The sequence below is a fragment of the Parasteatoda tepidariorum genome, chromosome 6 (assembly GCF_982258835.1).
Source record: "Parasteatoda tepidariorum strain Cologne lab strain chromosome 6, Ptep-v5.0, whole genome shotgun sequence".
NCBI lineage: Eukaryota > Metazoa > Arthropoda > Arachnida > Araneae > Theridiidae > Parasteatoda > Parasteatoda tepidariorum.
This window is the reverse complement of record NC_141760.1, coordinates 91,807,141-91,832,284: the sequence shown is the minus strand read 5'-3', so window position 1 is coordinate 91,832,284 and position 25,144 is coordinate 91,807,141. Positions and strand designations below refer to the sequence as shown.

Sequence of the window (25,144 nt, the reverse complement as noted above, 5' to 3'; positions counted from 1 at the left end):
GCTTCCATATGCGGCCTCAAAAATCACAATAAAAAACAATTAGATTTAAATGTTGAGAGAAACTATCAGCCGCATTTATTAAATTATAATTACCTCCCAAGCATGAATTTAGTTATGATTTTTTTTATATATATAAAAGCTCGGTGAAAAATGGGCTTAGTAAAAATTGATTATTAATAATGTTGATCATCAAGATGTAATTTAAAATTTTTCGATTAAACACTCTTTGTTCTCCAATATTTTCAATAGCGGTTGAAACAATTAGAATTTAAGTTCATAAAACTTAAATTTTTTTTGTTAAGCGCATTTATAAATAATTTAAGAAACTTTGATTGTTCTCAATGAAAAAAATTTAAAGTTCAAAATTTCTAGAAGTCATTACGTTATAGGGTGAAAAATTTGCGGAACTGGTTTTCTTTTTTACGCGGACATAATTATTGTTTACTTTCATAAACACAAATGAGTTTAATATTATTTGAAAATGATTACCAGAAATGCGATATATAATTTTAATGCTAAGAAATGCATGCAAAAATTACATTAAATTCTTGAATAATAATGATAAACAATTTTTGCAGAAAATTATCTGAATAGAAAGAATTTTCATATAATTCTATATATATTTTTTTTATTTTACATGAAAATATTCGTAAATATCTAAAATACGGGTTAAAATAAACTAAAGTGTTCTTTTCTTCTTTTTTTTAGCGATTTAGTTTTAAATTAGGCTATAATGGTAGCAAATAAATAATATGCAAAGTAGGCAGTGTAAAAATGAAAAACAGTTAGCATTCTACAAAGGAAAAAAAAATCTTTAAATTAACGTACACTAAAAATAAATAACTAAAGTTAATTAAATTATACATATCTTTCCTTTTTTCCTGTTACTTAAATTATAATGCAATCCCGTATAAATGAATGAATTTATTTTTGAAAATTTCGATAAGTGCTACTTTTAACTCTTCCATTAGAACAAAATGTTCCAGTCACGAAGATTCATTCGCTAAAATGAAACCATCAAGCTTTTCGAAAACAAAAATATCTCGGCATTCGTGCAACTTCTAGCAACGCCAGAGAGGATTTATTTATTTATCCAAACGAATTATCTCGTTTCACTCTCGAAATTTTGTTTAATAGCACCTTTCCGGGAAATTGCAGAATTTCTAGTCTTCTTGGCAGTTATTGAAATTCGCAGATCAGCGAGCAGTTCCTTTTCCATGGTTTTAGCATATTTTACTATTTCTCTATTTTAGCTGTTGCATCTTTAATTAAGTATGCTAATGCAAAAGCATTCATTCACATTTTACGTTATTTTGTAAAATTCCATTTTCAGAAATTCTTTTAAAGTAACGTAAATAATTTCGGTATGATGAATTTTATTTGCTTATGCATTTTTATCAGAATATCTGTTTTCGGTTTATATTTATGCAGATGTTTGTTATTTGCTTAGAGTAAATGATTTCAAAATTATTAACGTTCCATTAGCTTTAAAAAACAGGTTTGTATGCATTTTGCTTGCTGTATTTCATTTTCAGTGCTTCTTTGCTTGATAATTCTTTATATTGTATGGAAGCAAATGTTAAAATTTGTTAAATAAACACTGTTTAATTTGTCTAATTGTTAAAAAAGGTAAATAAAAAAATATGTCATACCTTTCTAAGAGCATTAGTGATATAAGCGAATCAAAAAAGGAGTGATGAATAAATAAAATGGTTGATTTTCGTTCTAAAAGTTTCGTTATCCATGTCAAGATATTTAAGTTGTTTTATAAACCAAACGATTTTCTGTTAAACTGCTCTTTTTTTTAAATGTTATTTTCAAATAGAATATAGCTCTTTTCCAAAGTTATAATTTTTACTTTGAAAACATAATTTCTCATTTTGCGCATTTAATTGTTTCTTGGGAATATACTTTTCTATTTTAGGACTTAGATTTTTTTGAAGGAATGTATTTTTTATTTTTAAAAATATAGTACTTTAAAAGAAATTTTTTTTTTGGAATTATGTCATTTTGTCCGACTTATAAGCTATATTATATTAGAATGTGTTGTAAGATTGTAACATTAAACTGCACTATATTTTTTTCATTTACATTTCAACATTGTAACTATAATTAAATACAAAAGATAATCTGCAGCACATGGAAATTTCATTAATTTCCAATTGTAGATTTAAACGAAAATCTAAAATTCCACAATTCAGTTTAAAATTACCAAAAAATAAGTCCTTATATCTTAAATCCGTTTCAATCTAATCGAACAAATTCAGTAAAATCATCATGCCATCTTGTGTCCCTACAACCTCATTAGCCCTTGGCAACGTAATTTTCAGCCGATCGATTCTTCTTGGCGCAGAATTTTATGCCAAATTCTAAATCCTTCGCATGCCTATCAATTAACATCTACTTTGAAAACCCCGATGCCTTGTATGTTAAAAGCTTTTGTTTCGCTTTTCGTCGGGGGTTTCTGCGCGAATCCAATTTCCCGTTGATACTCTTCAATATTACGGCTCCAGGAAAAGGGTACAAGAACACTCGGTAATTGGCGTTTGCAAGGGAAGCCAGTAATTTGACATAGAACATAATGAAACGGCAATTAACGACACGTGATTTTCATTACTTGGTCTCTCGTTGGGAGGAGTCCCCATCTTTTATGGCTTGGGCCCACATCTTAATTTGAGTCTCTGTCTCGAAAACCGACTGACACGGTGGCAGCCAATTTTTGATAACCTTTTATTGATGGGTTCATTCATGGGAAAATGGCATTTTTCAAAAGAAGCTCTGGCCGTGATTGAAATTTTTAATTTCTCTATTATGAGATCACAGAGTTGTTCTTTCTTTTAGCAAAGAATATTTTTCATGTCTCTTAGAGTTTTAATTTGTGAAAGACTTTATCATCAAGTTCAATTTGATATGCTGACAAAGGTGAATGAAAGGTCTTCTTCCATGGAGGAAAATTTTGTCAAGCATTATTTATTCGAAGAATTTCATTGACAATAAGTTGTAAAAAATAAGCCACGCAAAGTTGCTTGGTTTGCTTCTTGCAAAGTTTCTATTTGTTTTATTTATCTGATTAATTATTTGTGAACTTTATACATAACACCATATTTTAATTTATTTCAATTGGAAAAAGTCTATAGACCAATAGATCATGAACTGATCTGGAAAATGAAGTTATGTTTCTGTGACACGCAATTGTTTGCATCAAAATTTATTTTATAGCTTCTATATAAAAGATGTTTTTTTTCTTCGGAATTTTACATTGCATAATTTCTCTAAATTTCATCATTATTTTTTCTAATATAGCTTTTTTTTAAAAATTCCATTTTTTGTTAGATTTTGCATAAGATGAATAAAAAATTTTTAATCTGTAAATATCCAGATTTGTGGCTGTAAAATTTTTCTGAGTACATGAGTATTATTTATACATTTTCTGAATATAAATTATCAAAACCTGCAAAATAATATTAAAAAATATTTACTTTTCTTGTATTATATTCTCAAATGAATTGTTGAAGCCACAGGATTGTATTATAGCTTATTGGGTTTGTGAAATCAAAATATTCTTAGTTTGCAAATGTTTCACACATAATTTAATACTTGGGTTTATAAAAAAATTTGTCAAGTACCTTTCTGAAAACCCTATTTTAATTATTTTTTCCCTAGTCATTAGGTTTTATGAAAATAAAGAAAACTAATTCTGTAATAAATCATGAAAGTAAGACGTTAGATACATTTTGTTTGGTAAAAATGCATTAGTTTGAACAATGCTATTAAGGTCTAAAAACAAAGAATATGATAACCATTGCATTCATAACAAAACTACAACCTGAAGGACATTAAATAATACAATATTCTAAACATTAACATGATATGCAGATTTAATACTGAATTCGAAACAACCATTTCTTATATAGAATGGCATATTTATTCACAAGTTGTTTTAAATCAGAAAATGCTTTCAAATTAAATTAGTACCTAAAATTAACCCAGCTTTTTAGTTATCGTCTAACTTCTATGAAAAAAAGAGAAAGAGTATTAGCACTTTGTACCCGCTAATGTATAATTATTATTCAGTACCCATTAGTTATTACATTGCAAAAAAAAAAAAAAAATCGTTTGTATTTTACAGCAAAAGTTGCTGCTACGGCAATTGCAGGTCAGCATTTAAGGCATCTGCCAGCAGGTGCCTTAAAGTTCACTACAAATTTGCTGTTTTGAATATTACACCAGACTGCTGTAAAATTTGCAGCAAAGTTGTTGTTTTAAACATTATAGCAAACTAGCGTAAATTTCAGAAAATGCTGTGAATAATACTGCTTACTATGCTGTTGATGTCAGTGTAACAGAACACTTCAGTAAATTTCTTTGACGTTGTTTCTGACAATATTGTGCACTGCCATTTACAGCACGTTGAGGAACTTACTTCAGTCTATTGAAATATTAACATAAGTTTAAAACAGCAACTTAATAAATTTTACACCTGTTGCTGGCAGCAAATTATGATGTGAAATATATAGTATTTTTTAATAGTGTATATAAAAATATATTAATCTTGTAGGTTTATATACATAAAAATACATAATCAATGCAATTAATATATATAACTAAGTGAAGAACGGCGCAAAAGTTCCATATATACAGTGTAATAATGCTAAAATCAGAAAATCTAATCTTATAAAGTTGCTTACAATAGATTACCAGACACATAATTATAAAAATTTCAACTTTGAAAAAAAAATTAAAGCATTTTTAACTAAAGTAACTTCTATTTAATTGATAATAAACTCGATAAAGCGGCAATTGGTATATCATTACTTCCGACTAATAATTAGTATAACCTAATTTAGAAATTGGTTCAAACCTTGCTCTTTGCCAGAATAATATAGTTCTTTTGATGGATAAGATTTTTTCAAATTACATTCTTCGCTTTTATTGACAGTAATTACTTAATCGTGCTTATTTCCGTTTATTTTTACTATCAATACAATGCAATATTCCATTCGAACGAAGGTAGCTTGTGAAGGCAATATACTAATGACTGCAAAGCCATCAATAAATCTCCTTTTTCCATTCTTTCAAAGAATGAAATGACTAGGTAAGCATTTACTGAGCACAAACAGTTTTTTCTAACAATATCCCTAACTTATATAGACATTAACTTGCTGATATTTATCTTACAAAACAAGACTATTTAAAAAAAAATTGGAAGGAAAAATAATGGTAATTAACGTTCTTCTCAAATTTGTGATACGTTATTCGTAATTATTTCATTTTGTTTTGGGGAGAAAAAACTGCTTGATGTTATCATTCATGTCCTTAAGTGTTATGCTAACTTCAAAAAATTAGTTTATGAGATTTTTTTTAAAAAAAATTATAATTTAAACTGGTTTTTTTCTCATTATGTTGAACAAAACCTGGACTGGGTGCGTAGCGTTTTTAAAAAGTGCTTTTCGATTTTCGCTCTTTAAAAGCCCTTAAAAGTGCTTTTTTCATTGGGTGTTTTAAAAAGTGCTTAAATTTCTTTTTTTCAAAATGAGATTTTTCTATTACCATGTTGTTTTTTGCTACGAATTATGCAAAAAGACACAATTCACATTGTTCTATTCAGCGTTTTCACAATTAACTCAAACCCAATCAATCTATTTCGGCGTATTGTCAGTCCGTAGCGTATGAAAATGCCATTCGTTTTACATGATTCAAAATTTCATAATTTTTTACAATTGTCAAAAACAATGCCAAACGGGTTTTTTTGTTTTCGACATGACGGTTAAAACAACATAAAACCGTCAATTGTTAAAAACTTTCCAACCTTCTCTAATTATGATATTTTTTAGAGCGCTAAAATATTTTTTGAGTGCTTGAAAAGTGCTTAAAAGGTGCTTATTTTTGTTGAACTATTTGGCTACGCACCCTACTGGAAGGTTTTGGTGATATTCCTGTAACGTGTGTGGAGATTAGTTTAGCTCAAAAAAGTTTAGTCGATGCTTGACTGAAAGATTCTTTCAGAGCAAATCCAACAATACCATGCCTTAATAATTAACTTATTGCCTTAAATACACTACAAAGATGTTTAAAAACATATAAAGTACTTTTATGACCCTTTATTTATATTACTGCTTATATTGCATCAATTAACCAAAGTTGATTAAAGCTAGAAGCATTAATATTCTATTCAACAACTGAAGGTTTTATTTCCAAATAGGTATAATTTGATGAAGTCTTCAATGCTAATGTAAAATCAGCTATTTGCGAGAACGTGACGCTTTAAAGAGAAAGAAAATATGGATATATAATCATTTAGGAGGGAAAGGGGAGTCGAGTAAAAAGGACAAATATTGACATGATTAATTAACAACTCTTTGAAATTCTACCACTCTTCTGCGATATATATCATCTGATAGCATTGAATAATATGTTTCGTGCGTGTTGGTATTCCTGTTTTATTGCCGTTGTCAATTTCCAAGTTGAAAATGTCACAGTAGAAGAAAAGTGTCATTACGTAATTGTAAGTTTCACTGAGTTATTTTGAATTATTATTTACTTGTTATTATTTTTTAGATATTTTGTTCACGCTGTTTCATATAACGTAACTTCCATTGTCGCACATTTATATTACGTAATTTATGACCCAATCTTATTAATTATCTAAAACATTAAAATATTATACACTAGGCTCCATAGTACATTACTTTACAGAGCTAAAAACATTGTATAAATTACTATTTTATTTTGTATACTATAGATACATATATACAGGTATAGGACAAAATAATTGGAACACCTGTGCATAGCGGTACTATGTACAAGTGTTCCTATTATTTTGTCCTATACCTGTATATGTATATATTTGGTAGTATAATATAAAAATAATTTCTTTGTTTTGTAAAATAAATCTTTTATAAAAACTAACTTAAAAAAGATTTAGTTACTCTTGCTACAATTTCTAATTTTGAATAGTTTTAGATTATTATAGTCAGTTACAGGTTTTTTTTTAGAATATTAAACCCAGAAAAAAGTCTTTAAAACGGAAAATACGATTTGTTTTGCATGTATGCATCATTATGTCAGTATTCTATCTTTGTTAGTACAAATCGCTCTGGAGGTGTTTGTGTTTTTATTAAAAAATGTCTTGATATTTCAGAGTTAGCTATACATTTTGTTTCCGCAGAATCTATCTTACTTTATTGCAAATCTTTAGATTTATTATTTCTATCTATATATAGATCTCATGATTTTACTGTTGATTTTTTTAATACTGAACTTAAAGTAATAATCTCTAAGCTTAAATATCCTAATATAATACTGATGGGTGATATAAATATTGATATTCTAAGTGATGATTTTATTACTCATGAATATATTAATTTATTATGCCAATTTGGATTTCAAAATTACATAGACAAACCAACTAGAGTAAATTCCTCATCAACTTGCATTGATCATGTCTTCGTAAAAACAAATAAATTTTCAATCAAATCCGGAATATTCATAAATGACATAAGCGATCACTATCCAACCTTTTGCAGTGTTCATTACGATGAGGTAAATAAAATTAAGGAAGCTGAAAATAAAATTTCAATCAACTATAATAAGCTCAATAATTATCTGTCAAATTACAAATTTAATTACAATCCTCAAGATTCTCTTGATCAACAATATCGAAGTTTTGTTTTCAAACTCAATAATTTAAAAAATAATTTTAAATATAAGCATAAATCAAACAAAAAAGCCAAAAATAACTGGATGACTAATAATATCTTGATTTTAATTCGAAGAAAGGAAAAACTATTCAAAAAAACTAGAAAATATCCATGGGATATTATTTACAAAACAGCATACAACACTATAGTTTCTGAGCTTAAGAACTTAATTAAAACAGCAAAATCAGAATATTTCAAATTCAAATTTTTAAATTGTGATTCAAATAAACAAAAATGGGATCTTGTAAATGGCATTATTGGTAATCAGAGCAAATCACTTACTTTACCTGATATTTTAAACGACTATGAATCTTCTGATCAATTCAATAAATCATTTGCAAATGCCTACAGTACCTCAAACCCAAATTTAAACAGTTTGCAAATATATATTTCACCAAGTTTAACCTCGTTTGTTTTCCTAGAATTGAATGATTGTGAAGTACTTCACTTAATAAATTCTCTTTCTAATAAAAACTCCTTTGACTATGACGGTATTAATGTAAAATTAATTAAACTATTTGCTCTCAATAATATAAATTTTATAACTAATTTCATCAATACCTCAATCAAGTCATCCATATTTCCAACTTCTTTAAAAAGAGCAACCATAACTCCTATTTTTAAAACCGGCGATAAAAATTGCCTATCAAACTATAGACCAATTTCAATATTACCTGTTTTTTCCAAAATCATTGAAAAAGCTCTAGCTGATAAAATGTACAATTATTTAAAACATACAAATTTTTTCTCTGTTAATCAACATGGATTTATTAAAGGCAAAAGTACAGAAAAAGCTCTTTTGGAATTTTCAAAATTTATTCATAATAGTATTGCTGAAAATAAGATAACAGTAGCTATATTTCTTGATATATCAAAAGCTTTCGATAATGTCAATCACAATCTTTTAATTAAAAAATTAGAATTTGCTGGTTTCAGAGGAATTATGTTAAATTGGTTTGTTTCATATCTTTCAAACAGAGAACATAGAGTTAAAATCCGAAGTAATTTTAGTAATTATATTTTTTCAAACCGTGGTGTTCCTCAAGGATCTATTCTAGGACCCTTATTGTTTATTATATTCATCAATGACTTTTGTCAACTCAAACTTTTTGGTAAGATAATAACGTATGCTGATGATTCCGTAATTTTGTATTCTTGCACTGATTTAAATCAACTAATTTTTCAAATTGAATCTGATTTACGCATAATTTCAAAATGGTTTACAATAAATGACTTAAATTTAAATCTAAATAAAACTAAATATATTTATTTCAGTTTAAGAAAATCAGAATTTAACTTAAATTTAAAATTTCACTCTCTCTCCTGCAAAAGTACTAATGAAAATTGTCAATGCTATATTCTACAATCTGTAAATAATATCAAATATTTAGGACTGTATATCGATTCTAATTTAAAATGGAAAACACATATTAACAATTTAGTTAAAAAATTGCGTTTCGTTTTAGTTAAATTTTATCACCTTAAGAATAAAATTCATTTTAATTTTGTGAAAGCACTCTATTACTCCTGGTTTTATTCTTTAATTAATTATGGTGCGATAATATATGGCGGTGAATATAAAACTAATTTACTTCCCTTAATCTCAGTTCAGAATAAATGCTTCAAGATTATTAATTCTCTAAATATAAATAATTCAAGTGTAACTACTACCAATATATATACAAGAATTAACCTATTACCATTTCGCCATAATGTATTTTTTCGTATTTTACTCTATTTACACAACAATAAATTAATATGCAAGTTAAAAACTAATGTGTCTGAAAGGAGACCAACTGAAATGTATGAGATTCCCCTCTTTACAAAAGAAATTTCACGAAAACAGTTTTTTTACTTAGCACCTAAATTATATAATAAATTACCATTTCAATTGCAAAACATCAAAATATATTCTTCTTTTAAGCGTGCTTTATTTCAATTTATGATGAACATTGACGATTTAGATCTCTATTTTTCACTTTAAAGGAAGCATTTGATTTTTTATACCAGTCTTGTGCCAATCCAAATGAATTTCTTATGTTACCTTTGTTATATTTTTTTATTTATTTATTTATTTATTTATTATTTTTTTTTATATATATATAGTTTCATGCATTTTTTTTTTGTTTTCTATTATTACAGTGTACAACAATATATGACGTCTTATGATGAGCAAAATAATTTATGATTCTTTCTTTTTTTTTTTTTTTTTTTTTTTTTTTTTTTAAATTTCTATTTTAAATTTATTGTATTACTTTTCTTTGTCGCCTGGACAGGATTTTCCTCTTGACGACGAATATATATTCTTTGTATTTATGTGTTTTTGTTCTCAATAAAGTTATATATTTGTTTGTTAAAAAAAAAAAAAATTTTATAGAATTATTAATATTATGTCTGTATAATTCCAGGTTAATAGATTACTGGAATGGGAAGAAAATATTTTTTTCTTAGTTTATTGAATCGCATAATTTATGATTTTTATGTTATGGATAATCAACGTTGCATGAGTGAACTACAATTTTTAAAAAAAGTGGACCGACAAAGTGGAAACCTAGTTATTGAGTCTAATTACGCTATTTATTTTTCTCGAACGTTTTAAATTAAGTTCTACTTTATACAAGTAGTTTTATTTTCGAATTTTATACACTAGTGTTCACTAACAATCTCATTGAACGGTAACCGTTATTCACTTCCTAACGCTTGAAGCACGAAATTATGATTTAACCATCTAATAATTACCCAATGAATATTCGATTTAACTTAACAAAATCCTCCTATTTACCTTCCTTGGCACAGACTCCAAGTGATTTCCATTTTCATTTGGAAGCCCTTAGTTCAAAACAATCCTTTATCCAGGGTAATCGATGTGTTTTGGAATAGGTTACCGTTATCTATTACCTAAAGAGGGTCAATTTGTTACAAATGGATTCATCTTTTCTTCCATTATTCATTGTAAGTTGAATATATTTATATCAATTGAAGCTGCACGTGATCAACTGCTATAAATCAGCCATCACGATTCTTTCATCTGTGGGCACGATAAAGATATTACCATCCGAAGAGAACAACTTCAGTGATGTACCGCGATGTGGTGCACTTACATCATCCCAATATCGAACATCACGAAACTCCGCAAAAATCTCGCCAAGACATACAATTTAATGATCCGTGCTTTTGACCTCCTAAACCACACCGAGGCTACTTTGTCGAGCAGAGGGGGTGCTTAAATTCTCTGACCGAGAAAATCGAACATCTCGACTGTTTCGAACTAAAGGAATCAATATCCGGTTTAATCTTATGGACAAGAGTTCGTGCTTCGAAAACGTTCCTAAACGCGAGTGAATAGTGATTGTGTAGTGTAAGATTTATAGTATGTTGTCGACATGTATGGACGTGCAAGCATGGTGGGCGGTGTGACAGGTGCATGCTGTTGATAGTGATTCAGGAAAGATTTGTGACAGAGCTTTTGCAAATAACTTAGTTTCAGTATTGTTTCTGCTACCAACAACAAAGGCCACTTTGGGTAAGAACATGAAAAAAAAAAAAAAGCTTTTTCCGAAGTATGAATTGGTTCGACGATAGAAACTTAAACAATGGTTCTCTTGTCCGAAGTTAATTATAGCAATTGTCTTCTAGCTGGATATAGTTTTACTTGATTCTTTCAACTTTCTATTTTTTTTCCCTACCCCATTCCCGCGTGGAGAATTATTTTCTGTACCGATATTTTTATTTAAATATTTTCCTTCGATTAATTTAAATTTATTTCTGTCAAATTAAAAAAAATACATTTTCGTTAACTTTAAAGCATTTTTATTAACATTAAATGGAGTTTCAAATATATTATATTTATTTAAGTTAATTTTAGTTTTGATTTTTATTTTGCAATGCAAAAGGTGTTATTAGTTTTGGATGACTAAATATTAACAAAAATTTAGGCCGTAATAAAAATTACACATTTAGACTGCTGGTCATATGGCGCCAATTTTGTTAAGATATTTTAATAAATATAATAATTTTATAATTTTAAGTTTATAAGTTTAATAATTTTAATAAATATATCGCTCTAGCAGTATTGCAATGCAACTGTACCTTTGATGCTTGCTGTAATTATAAATCTCATATATATAAATATCTCATTGTGCTTGCAGAAGAACACTTTGCCGCGTTAAAGGGACATTTCATCAAATTCAATGAAACACAGTAGTGTTTTTTATCAGTTTCCCTTTAACGACGGAAAAGAATTGTTTAAAATAATATTGAACTATATCTATTTTTAAAGATACCTAATATTTGTTTAGTTTAAAAAAAAAACGAAAAAAAAAAAAAAAACAAATGGCTGTGCTTAATTTAATCGGAATTTTCTTAATTTATTCTGCAATATTAAGACTTATATGATACTAAAAATACTATGTTTTTTCGTTTTAAAGAAGTAATTGTCTTCACCACATCTCAACCTTCTCACTTTATTTTGCTATGTAAAATATACATTTGAAAGTATCATGACACTTTCCACATCGAATATGGAAAGTTATCCAAGTTACGTAAAATATTAGCTATCTCTATTGCTCCAGAAAGAGGAAGAGTCTTAACCTTTTGACATCGTTTCAACATTTCATATCAATGTAATGTCGCTGGATGGATGGTTTTCGTCTTGTGTAATATAGTACCGAGTGTCTTATCGAGAAAATATACGATGTCTAAGATGGTTTCATTGAACTTAAAAAAAAGTCTATGAGTATCTGTGAAAATAGACTACCTCCCACAATTGTGACTTTTCTTGCCAAAAACAACGATAACCTCTATGAAGATGATCTCCCACGTGATGGCATTGAAGAGAGCTCACTTTTCTCTCTGTTCTTATCTTTTTTAGTTTCTTCTTTATTTTTTGTTTTATTTCCGGAGAGACAATAGGGAGATTTATTCTCCTTATAGTAGTATACTATTTCCTACATAAATATTCGAAATAATTACAATTAGTTTCTAATGTATGGGAGATTGTATGAGTAAGTAATACATGAATTGTAATTAATTTATTAATAGATCTGAGAATATGGTTTAAGTAAGGCTACAATAGTATACTATTTCCTACATAAATATTCGAAATGATTACAATTAGTTCATTTCTAATGTATGGGAGATTGTATGAGTAAGAAATACATGAATTCTAATTAATTTATTAATAGATTTGAGAATATGGTTTAAGTAAGGCTACAATAGTATACTATTCCCTACATAAATATTCGAAATAATTATTATATCACATTTATAAATTATTTACATCTTAATATTTGGTAATCTTTATGTTCAGTTATATTTACTGCATGAAATTATATCAGAATAGAAAACATTTAAGAGCGCATTATTAGAGTTAATTAAAGCATAATTTAATCCCAGAAGTGCTGAATAAAAAATTTCAGACTATCATGCCGATGTAAGAAACTGTGTCTGACGCAAAAATAAGAACGAGGAAATAAAATGATACTCAACTTGACTGCACATTGGGGCCGTTGAATAAAAAAACAAACGATAACTTAACTAAATAACTAAAGATAACTAAACTAAATTTATTAATTATTAATTAGTTTTTCAACATTATTTATGTTCTATTAACATTTTATGGCAATTGCCAGAAAATGTATTTCTTTATTCATACAAATAAATACTGAAGCTTTAATTTTCTTATGCGCAAATTTGTTGACCAATGTTTGATTTTAGAATTAAATTCCCAAGTTTTTCGACGAAGTTCGAAGAATATTTTTAAAAAAGTTTTAAATAAATAAATTGTATCGTTCTTAACAGACAAAATAAAAATTTCTAAAACACTACAGAACAATTCAACAGTAAGAAATATAATTAAATCCATCATAAAATTCGAAAATGGGGAGAAAAAGTCATTAGGCATTCTAGTATCATTTTTTAAGCATAAAAGCGAATACTTTAATAATAAATATTTATTTACTTGTTATGAATGTTAAACTCTTTTTTGTACCCTATTTACTATTTTTTTCCCTCTACATTCTTTGAACATCATTGTTGCCAATTGGAGATTAGTAAAATATTTCAAAATCATATGCAAATTTTTTTCCAATTCAAATTAATTTTTAATTGCTTTTTTTACGCTAGTAATCTTTTTAAAAATACAGCTTTATGGTTTAGAAACTAAATTTGTGTATTTTTTTTTTTTTTTTTTTTTTTTGCATTCTTTATGAAATATTTTGCTTATTTTAGCAAGGATTTTATGCGCCAAATAAACAAATGAATTTTTTAGTCAAAAGAATTTTTAAAAAAAATGAATAAATCATAACGTTTTGAAATGAAAGGTGGTATTTGAATAAATAAAATTCACTTAAATCTACGATAGCAATAAATGAAAAAAAATTAATCCTCTAGTGACAACACATCAGCGACCTTTTCAAAATACGGTTAGAATCAACTTTTTAAGCTGTGAACATAGAAAATATTCATTTCAAAATTTTCACTTTTTTCATTATGTTTCTCATAAAAAAATTTTTTTATCAAGAATATTTATAAGATCTTGGCAACAATTAATGAAAGAAGTTCTCTTTTATTATTTTTATTTATTTATTATTTTTTATTATTATTATTGGTTATGCTCACGTGTCTCAATGATAAACATTTATATATATATATATATATATATATATATATATATATATATATATATATATATATATATATATATATATATATATATATATATTAAACTCTTGTTTTTGTGTAAGTTTTCGATATCATCTCACTCTTATTTCTTTTTTTTTTTTTTTTGAAACGCTCTTTATCAATATTATCAGTTCAATTCATGCATTGTAAGCGGAAGTAATTTATGTTGTCTTTTCTTAATATGCTGTTTCCAAACAGTTTTGTTTATATTCATAAGATCCAATTTTTTGCGTTTATCAGATTTTAAGTTTACTATATTTTTTTTATAAATGAGTGGATCATATGAATATCCTTTGAAATCAATCAGAATGATAACAAATCAATCAAGATGTGTATAAATCTGGCTTCGCTCTCAAGATAATAGTGCCAAAACATGAGAAGATCGTGATAAATTTCGGTTTTTTGTAAGAATATGAAGTAGGAAGTCGTAGATGTTTGATAAAAAGCTTAAAAAATTCTGCTTTGATCTATCCACGCTGTAAATTTCAGTATTTATATTATTTAATGGTCTATAGGTTTTGTTTTTTTAAGAAAAATTTGTTATTTCAGAAGGAATTTAAAATATTTTTTTTTGCGAAATATAGACTTAAAAAGTAGCCTTCAAGTTTTCCTAAATTTTTTTTTTTTAGAAAGCTTTAAAAATATGAAGTTCTTATTACCTCCAAAATAAAAAATTAACAGATATTTTGCCGAAAAACTAAAATATTCAAAATTCTGGTTTCTGGTACTTTTAATGTGGATTTGTAGGGCGCAAAGTCAGTAAAATCATATGCAACAAAGTTTCATTTTATGTAAATGTAAACAGCGCGTTGCTAGGACAACGTAACTTTAATTACAATCCCGACGTTCTATATATTGAGATATTAAAAAAATAATTTAGTTATTAAATGTAAATATTTCCCTCATTAATAATGTATCTAATAACTGGAATTACTTATGCGTATAACTAAATATTAATTTGTAAATAACTGTAGATATTAAATGTTATAATTTCATCAATTTACTTTGTATTTATTCATATAAAATCGCATACTATAGGAAGAATAAGCTCCTTCCTTTACAGATTACTAAATCCATATGCCACACTTTTCTGAATATCATTATATAGAATAAAAATGAGGAAATAGTAAAGGAAAATTTGATAAATTATATAAAGTGAATAAATTATAGATAAATATATCGAAACAATTTTCAGTTGAAAATTAAGTTGTTAAAATTAAGATCAATGAACAAAACGATTGCAGCGAATTAAATCATGAATAAAGATGTCAAAAATCGGCGCTAAAGTTTTACAGAAAAAATCTCCATTGTTGCGTGGGATAGAATATCCGTTTCCGTTCAGCAAGAAATATCCATTTTAATTATTTGATACCATGTTTCATACATATGAAGGGCAATATAATAATAAGCCCCCTTTTTTTCCTTAGTATTATTTTCAGATAGGCACTTTACTAGTTTCTGGAATTTCTGCCAAATAGCAGAGAATAATATACAGAAGCATTTTGCTTTATGTGAATCGGTAAATTTTTGCCGTAGTGAAAGACACTGCTCTTAGCAATTTTTATTATTATCATTATATTACCTAAAGCCTTCCATTTGAAATTAGAAATTAACTTTATTCGTAGGTCATTTTTATCTAAGTATAATAATATATCATTTATCATTTTATCTGTCATTTTTATCTAAGTATAATTATATAATATTTGTATTATATAATTCTGTAGAATTTAGATATTTTACCGAAACATTTAAATATTCGGCTATAAGTTTTAACGTTGAGTCTCTTTTGAAATTGTATTAGAAAGTTATTTTTCGCAATTATACGTTTTTCAGTAGTTAAATATTAATGTACTTCATGTAGCAGCATATAGATGTTGCAAATGTCAATTTTTTAGAGCACATTTCTTTCTTTCATTTTTCCCCCTTAATTGAATTTTTTTCCTTCTTATTTTCTCAATGCTAGCATCGAAATACTGCGAGAACTTATTGATTTCAATCAAAATCGCTATTGGTTAATACATGTCGACATACTGTCGACAACAAAACTCAAACATATTTTACACTCATTAAATTCACGATTAAAAAAACTCATCTTAAACTCTTTTTCCAATTCTTTTTCTACATTCATGAAAAGAAATGATAATTCATTTAATTAATAATTTAATCGACATCAGTTTTATCAATAAATCACACATGAAATTATTCAAGCCTACATTTTGATAAATTATTCAATAATTCTTGGAATTAGCAATGCATCAAAAAATTTTAAGACTAATGAAACATTTGTGAAATAATTACTGTTTAACAAAAAAAATCGTATTTTCTCAGATTTTATAATTAAATTTTCTATCATCGTCGGCAATTACTGACCCATGCAAAAGAATTTCAAACCTCATTATCAAATCATAGAATAGTTTTCTTTAAAATAAATCCTAGATGAAACGTGCTTAGTAATAATTTTTGAAGTTAAAAAAGAAAAAAAAAATGTCATCTCGTTTGCTTCAGTCTATCAGCTCCTAGAATTCTGCTTTACTTTTGCTAATTTTTTCTTGTGATTTAAATTAATAATATTTCTATGATGTTGAATAATGATTTCAATTTTATTTCGAATTTAAAAATTTTTTTTTCTTCTTAAAATACTATTCATTGATATTCAGAGATATTTTAATTAATTAATTCACATTACTTTTTATGTGCTTCTTTACTAGGATTTCTTCAAATCATATCGTTGTGACAGTTTCGAAAATTAGTTGACATAGTTATTTAAAGAAAAAATTAACATTCAAAGAATATCATTTATTAAATTATATTATTTACTTTGAGGTTTAGAGAAATATAAAGAGGGATATAATTTCGAACTTTTCTGATTGAATAATGAAAGTAACTGAATAAAATATGTAAGTTCTTAGATTGGAATTTAAAGTCGTCAAAAAGTATTGAAATAGTTTCAAATTGGTACGATGTTTAATATGTATGCAAGTAATACTATTAAAAATATAGTGCAGCATTTGGAGTGAATAATCCCAAGAATTTGATGCGGAAAGATGAAGGATGTTTCAAATCAGTACATTACCTTAACTCCATTACGTATGTAGATTCTTGAAAATATAAAAACTTCCATTTGCTTCAAAGATTATAAAAGATGGACAAAGTAGACATGCTCGAGTGCTCGATAATAATCGCCCATTCTCAAGATTCATCAGACGTGAATGAGGAAATCAAAATAGATTTGAAAAAGGAAACGTCAAGTTGCTCGACGCGAAAATGGAAAAAAAAAATGTATCCAACGAGTTCCATTAGAGTTTTATTAAAAATTGAATTAACTATAAATGTGCTATCAGTAAGAAATTAATAATGTTGTTTAGGATTTTTACTTTATCAAGTGTCTACATTTGTAATGGAGATAAAGTAAAGGAATGTGTTGAAGCAGAGTTTAGTCATCAACTAAATCAATAAAATGGGTTGATTTTTTCTTTCCAACTTCAAATTTTCAATTACATTTACTTTAGGAAATATTATAACAAAATCAGCATGTTTGTACCAAAATTTTATAACAGTGTTTGTATAACATAAGATTCAGATGAAATGGTCGATAAGGTATTGAATAAGGTCTTTTAAGCATGATTTTGTTCTGAAAATACTGATAAAAGATTAGTTTCATTTGTTTATTAATATCCCGCTATTATTATTTTTTCCAATTAACTGCAAATATACAGCTAATTCATACTGCTACTGTTCATACTGCCAATTCATAAAATGCAACGTTTGGTTGCTGTGTGTGCCTTCAGCAATTTAAATTCCTTAAGGTAAAAGGAAAAACGATGTAAAGCAGATTTGTGGTGCTATCATCCGCAACTATTGGCAATTGTTAATTGTTCGCGAGTATCCATTGTAAATTGAAAGTCTGTATTTTATGTATCGTAAATTTTAATTTATATTTATACACATAGTATAGTCGTACTTGTATATGGAATGGATTCTTACTGTTTATGCAAATAACTTCCGTAGAAAAAGATTTCAACAACTCCGTCCAAATTAGTTGATACAAATTGTCCCAAATACATTTCCCTATGACAGTGTTTCCCAAACTTATGACTTTTGTGTACCCTTTCTAAAATTTTCGCAACGCGGTGTACCAGTAGTAAAAAAATGAATGGATTTTTTACTATAAAAAATTGCTCAAAAGTTAAAAATCACAACTGGCTGTTGATGCCACTCATTATTAACTGTTAACTCTGCAAAAAATAGCCAATAGAAAAATACATAATCGTAAATTTTCATGGCTAGTATTGTTTTTAAATAAAATTTTGTGAAATTTTTGTTTGTTGCAAGATATTTCGTATAAGAACGCGTACCCCCGCTAAACTGTTCCCGTACCCTTAGGGGTACGCGTACCACACTTTGGGAAACACTGCCCTATGAAATTAACATTTAGCATTGATGCAGCAATTCTTTATAGATATAATTTAAACTGTATTTTCTTCGAAAATCATGTATTTTCCTCTTTCTCGAATTAGCAATAAAATACGTCTTTTTCACGGAATTAGCTACTGTACGATATTAATTAGATTTGTTTCTAAGAGTCATTCCTGTAAGAGTCACTGATATTTGTCATTAGTTTACGAAGAATTAAGACAATTCAAAGTAGATTCAATGAATAACTCCGAATCACTCCAAAATATGTAAGTACCAAGAAGCTCCAAAAGTGCAAAATAGCTTCCTCGAAGCACTTTTCTTTAAGTGCATTAATCAACTCAAATGATCTTTTTCGCTTTTTGCATATTTACTGATTTTATTAGAAGAATTGTTTGCAAGTAATCTTTCACTTTATCTCATTCTTCATATTTCTATTATGACTCCTCAAAATCAAATTGATGAAGCTAGTTTCGCATCAATATCATTTTGAAACATTTTGTTTTATGAACAGTTCTCAGAAATCAACCCCAATTACCATTCATTTACTCATATTTCTAACCTAATGCTGTGATTAATCGATTTTAAAAACCGATAGTTCCACATGGCTACAAAATATGAAACTGCCTAGAAGCTCCAAAAGTGCAAAATAGCTTCTCCAAACAGTTTTTTATTTAGTATCATAACCAACTCAAATAACCTCTTTTACTTTTTGCATATCCACTGATTTTACTTGACGAATATTTTCGCAATAAATCTTTCATTCTTCAAATTTCCATAATGACTCCTCAAAATCAAATTGTTGAAGTTAGTTTCTCATCAGTTTCATCTTGAAGCATTATGTTTTATTGACAGCTCTCAAAAACCAACTTCAATCACCATTCATTAATTATTTCCTACCTCTTGCTGTGATAAATTGATTTTGAAAACAGATGGTTCCAATTGGCTACAAAATATTAAATTTCCTAGAAGCTACAAAAGTGCAAAATAGCTTCTCCAAACACTTTTTTTTAATTTAGTGCCCTAATCAACTCTAAAAATTTTTTTAACTTTTTGCATAGCCACTGATTTAACTAGAAGAATTTTTTGCAATCAATACGACTTTCATTTTCTCTCATTCTTCAAATTTTCATTATGACTCCTTAAAATCAAATTGATGAAGTTAGTTTCGCATCAGTGTCATCTCGAAACATTTTGTTTTATTGACAGTTCTCAGAAACCAACTTCCATCGCCATTCATTAGTTCTTCAAGTTTGTTTCCAACCTCTTGCCGTGATTAATCGATTTTGAAAACCGATGAGAAAGAAAGCTTCCTTTTGGTGTATCGATTAGCGGAATTGTGTCCGATTAATAGCTTTATCGATCGATTATTAACAGATGGGTGAGTAATTATCAGTTAATATACTCTCCCTAATCGATTACGCTGACCGTGAAAGCGATCTTCTTAATTAATGTTTCGGTCGTCTTTCGAAAATGTGGAATATTGTTTCGTGTTCCAACGACTTTACGGAATTCCTTTAAGTGTTCGCTTATAGCCGTGCTTAATCTGCTCTGTTTCCAGGCTAGAGCAATTAAAACTATCGAGTTTTAATTAAGCTTTGTGCAAAAGTATGTATTTGTTATTGGAAATGATAATTTAGATGTTTCATTTTGTTTATTTTTTGAAATATAGTTTTGATTGATTGCTGAAGTAATAGAGAAATGTTGTAAAAATAGCCTAAATGGTGCAAATGATTTTGTTGTAATAAAACAGAGGGGAAAATGGATAAAATGACTGTGAAAATTGTGTCAAGTGGTTCTGTAATGGGAAAAAAATGAAACCCCCTTTTTTTTATAAAACAATTTTACAATTTTATGAAATGTAGTTTTGATTGATTGCTGAAGTAATAGAGAAATATTGTAAAAATAGCCTAAATGGTGCAAATGATTATGTTGTAATAAAACCGAGGGGAAAATGGATAAAATGACTGTGAAAATTGGGTCAAGTGCTTCTGTAATGGGGAAAAAAATGAAAACCCCCCTTTTTTTTATAAAACAATTTTACTATTTTATGAAATGTAGTTTTGATTGATTGCTGAAGTAATAGAGAAATGTAGTGAATTTAGACTAAAGAATGTATTTTGTAGTAATTAAAAATTGTAAAATTGTTTTGTAAAAAATAAGGGGTAAAATGATAACCAAAAATTGCGTAAATTGTTTTCGTAAGAAATAAAAACGTACTGCGGTTTTATAAAAAAAAAAAACAAGAAAAAAAAGATGTAAAAAAAATAGCTTCGTGAAAAAGGATACGAAATAATTTTGTAAAAATGAGGTAATATTATTTTGCAAAGAACTTTTACATTATTTTTAAAAAACGCAAAGTTAACACTTTCAATTTGAAGGTAAAATGTTACATTAAGAATAACTGAATATTTCGTCTCAAAAAAGAAGCTGAATAAAAATATCATTTTCGAATGAAAAAAAAAGGATGAATTTATTTTATTCCTTTCTGAAAAACGTTTGCCGCTATATTTGATAAAACTTCGAACTTAATTTTTTTCGAATGTAAATATTTTTGTTGTTGAATTAGTTCAATTTTGAATTATGATGATTTTAAGCTTCTCTGTGACTTGTAGACTCTGAATCTAAGCTTAAATATTACTAAAAAATAAACCTATATTCTCATTTTATTTTAAATTTATTAAGGTATGTATGATTAAATTAAGGGGTCTTTCGCAATCAACGTCATCGTCAGTCCCAATTTAGAATGGTTTATGGATTATTTTCAAACTCATAAAACCTTTCTAAAATTGCCTGTAAGGAGCATCAGTTATCAAACAATCAATGGTTTATAATGTATGATCATGTTCGTAAATTAAAAAAAAACTTGGACCTCTGAAAAAATAAATAAAAAGATTCTTGCTATACCCCGTTGCACGCCAGGGGTTCATGGAGTCAAGGTTTCACAATTATGTGAATAAATGAATGAATGATCGTCGCAATCTAGTCAGTATTGCGCACAGACTGCCTTTATTTTCCAGACAAGCTGGTATCCCCTGATCTAAAGCTGGGTGGGCATCACGGCACCACTTAGGATCGAACCTCAGCTCTTCCACTATGTCAGTTCATTGCCTTAACCATCACTCCTCGAATCATCGCGACTCAAATCTGGACCACACTCACGCGTAAAAAATTCACGTCTCAACAATGATTTTTTCCCGAGTATTTAGGCACTTAAATAATTGCAGAAACAGTTCCTGGCAACCAAAAATGAGTAAACATGTAAAAGAATACATTACAAAACTTTAGCTTTGAGCAAACGTAGCTGTTGGGAATAGAAAAAGAAAGTAATAATGAACGCTTTTTGTTCTAATTGTTTTAAGTAATACTCAGATCCATGCTTAAAATATTTCTAATTTTTCCTTATCTTTATGATTTATTTCAGTATCTGACGATTTCATCTTTTTCTTTTGCATAGAATTTACGTGATAGGCCTAACTACAAATTATTTTTCATATCTTCATTTCACTTCAAATTAGAGTGGGCACCTTTTCCATCATCGCCTTTCAACGATTCTTAGAGCATTTTTATCAGATACATGCTTCAGCTGCTATATCACAATTTATCGTCTGACAAACTACTAGAACTTTTATTTGCCTCGAAAAAGAAATTATCAAAAAAAAAAAAAAAATCTTTATTTCGGACCCCTCCACCCCTTTTTTTATTATTACTTTTTTTCCACTTGGAATTTCTCGATGACTTTTGTAGATTAGTATGGATGGCAACGGATGAAACAGAAAATTATATCTTCTTCCCGCCAATTTTTTATTTTCTTCTGGAGGAAAGAGAAAATGAAGTCATTATGTTGTTCTTCTTATCGTTTCATCGTAATCGCCAAGGCGTGCAATGGCGGCAGAAATTAATGCTTTGAATGTCTTTCGTACAGAATAAATACACATGGAGACAAAACCGGTGTTCTATTACACATCAAATCTTCGCCCACTTGAGCGCGATGTGCGTCGACGTTCGGTTGCAGTTAATGTGTTTGTTATCGCTGCATGCTTCATGAAACACATGTGCAACAACTCGTTTGTATCGTATGCTAATTTTAATCTTAAAGCTAATTGGGATGGAGAAACGCCGCGCTTCATTGATAAGTATATATATCCCAATGAATGATTAGGATTTCTTTTTAGAAACTTATCTTTTAAAAAAGCGGTGGACCTTCGCGCATTTTTTAATTTTCTTCAATAGGGTCAAGGATAATCGAATCAACGGTGAGTAGTGGATGCTTTTGTATTTCTTTCGTTTAGAAATACTTTGTATGAATTGAGTTTTTTTTTTTTTTTTTTTTTTTTTTTTTTTTTTTTACCTGCGTGAACTTTGAAAATACAAAAGGTCGCGGAACTATGTTCTGTTCGAAGTCAATGGTTTCAGTTTTAAAAAAAAACTCGTCATTATTAAGTTTGGTTCAGCATAAACTCAATGAATAACATAAATGAGATTAATACGCTATCAGAATATTCGGTTCAATGTTGATCCATGTATGCTGCAATCTTAAAGGTGTTGAATTGAGCCATGATTCTGTTCCAGTTAGAGCATAAACTTTGTTTTCATTCCAAGTTGAACTATAATATCGTGTCATAGAATTCGACATTGTGATTCGATTCAATAGTTTAAGTTTTGTGAAATTGATTATTCAGTTTGATTCAGTCCAGTATTTACAGCATATATACATAGATAAACTCAGCGAATAATATGAGTGAGATAAATGTACTTTCAGAATATTCGGTTCAATGTTGATCCATATATGCAGCTTTCAAGAAGGTGTTGAATTGAACCATGTTTCAGTTGGACCATTAAATTTGTTTGAACCATAATATCGTGCAATCGAATTCGATATCGTGATTCAAGTCAATAATTTCAGTTTCGTGAAATTGATTATTCAATTTGATCTCGTTCAATATTTACAGCATATGTACATAGATAAACTCAATGAATAATATGAGTGAGATAAATGTACTATCAGAATATTCGGTTCAATGTTGATCCATATATGCTGCAACCTTACTAAAAGGTCTTGAATTGAACCATGTTTCAGTTGGACCATAATATCGTGCAATTAAATTCGATATTGGGATTCAATTCAATAGTTTCAGTTTTGTGATATTGATTATTCAGTTTGATTCAGTTCAGTATTTACAGCATATATACATAGATAAACTCAATGAATAATATGAGTGAGATAAATGTACTATCAGAATATTCGGTTCAATGTTGATCCATATATGCTGCAACCTTAAAAAAGGTGTTGAATTGAACCATGTTTCAGTTGGACCATAAAAATTGTTTGGACCATAATATCGTGCAATTAAATTCGATATTGTGATTCAAGTCAATAGTTTCAGTTTTGTAAAATTAATTATCCAGTTTGATTCAGTTCGGTATTTACAGCATATATACATAGATAAACTCAGCGAATAATATGAATGAGATAAATGTACTATCAGAATATTCTGTACAACGTTGATCTATATATGCTGTAACTTTCAAAAAGTGTTGACTGTTGAATTGAACAATGCTTCCATTCCAGTTGGACCATAAACTTAGTTTCCATTTAAGTTGGACCATAATATCGTGTAATCAAATTCGATATTGTGGTTCAACGCGTTTAAAAATTTCTAATAGTCTACTCTGAACGCATTGTAGAGTTGGTCTGAAATTCCAAGGGAAGTTCATTTTTAAATTCCACGCTGATTCCTTATCCAAGAAATATTTATTTGAGCACATAATTTTTAAAAATTTCCTGGAGGCACTGGAGGAACTACTACAGATGCTTCTAATATCTGCTAAGTTTAAATCGAACCGCTCAGTAAGAACTAATAAATTTAACGTATTTTTCTGCTTAAAATTATTGAGCTTGTTATATTTCACACTAATTAAACTTTGTTACATTGTTGTATTTACATTTCGTTAACAAATATTGCTATATGTGTTAGTGATGAAATCATTTTTTTTCCCTAGGATTTATTCTTGACTGTTCTTTACAATAAATGTGATGGTCCATTCACTTCTGATTGACAAAGAATTTGTAAGTAAATTTTATTGGTCTTTCGAATATTTGTTATGTATAAAGGTTTGCAAGAATCTTTTTTAACAGAAAATGAAAGCTTTTGAGAAAGTGATAGCTAAATATAATAATATCATTAAGAATTTTTTTTAAAAAATATGACTCTTATTTTAAGAAAAAATAGCTTAAACGTAAAAAATTAAATAGACTAAAATAAGTACAAGTACGATAAGATAATTTCACGTGAATAATTTCAAGTGAGTAATAGTGTATCCTAAATATCGTCGTGTATCCTAAATAT

The 25,144-nt window shown here is 27.9% G+C and overlaps 1 protein-coding gene and 1 long non-coding RNA gene across 4 annotated transcripts in view; one reads left to right on the top strand and one right to left on the bottom strand.

The window, feature by feature from the left end:
- Nucleotides 1–25,144, bottom strand: part of LOC147808208 (uncharacterized) — a 306,815-nt gene that overhangs the window by 181,360 nt on the left and 100,311 nt on the right. The window lies entirely within an intron of this gene.
- LOC107454132 (toll-like receptor Tollo) overlaps nt 1–25,144 on the top strand; it is a 201,647-nt gene that overhangs the window by 109,692 nt on the left and 66,811 nt on the right. For all 3 annotated transcript variants that reach the window (XM_087166169.1, XM_087166170.1, XM_087166171.1), the window contains one exon: nt 24,798–24,864. The gene's annotated coding sequence lies outside the window, so the exon portion shown is untranslated. The remainder of the gene's footprint in view (nt 1–24,797; nt 24,865–25,144) is intronic.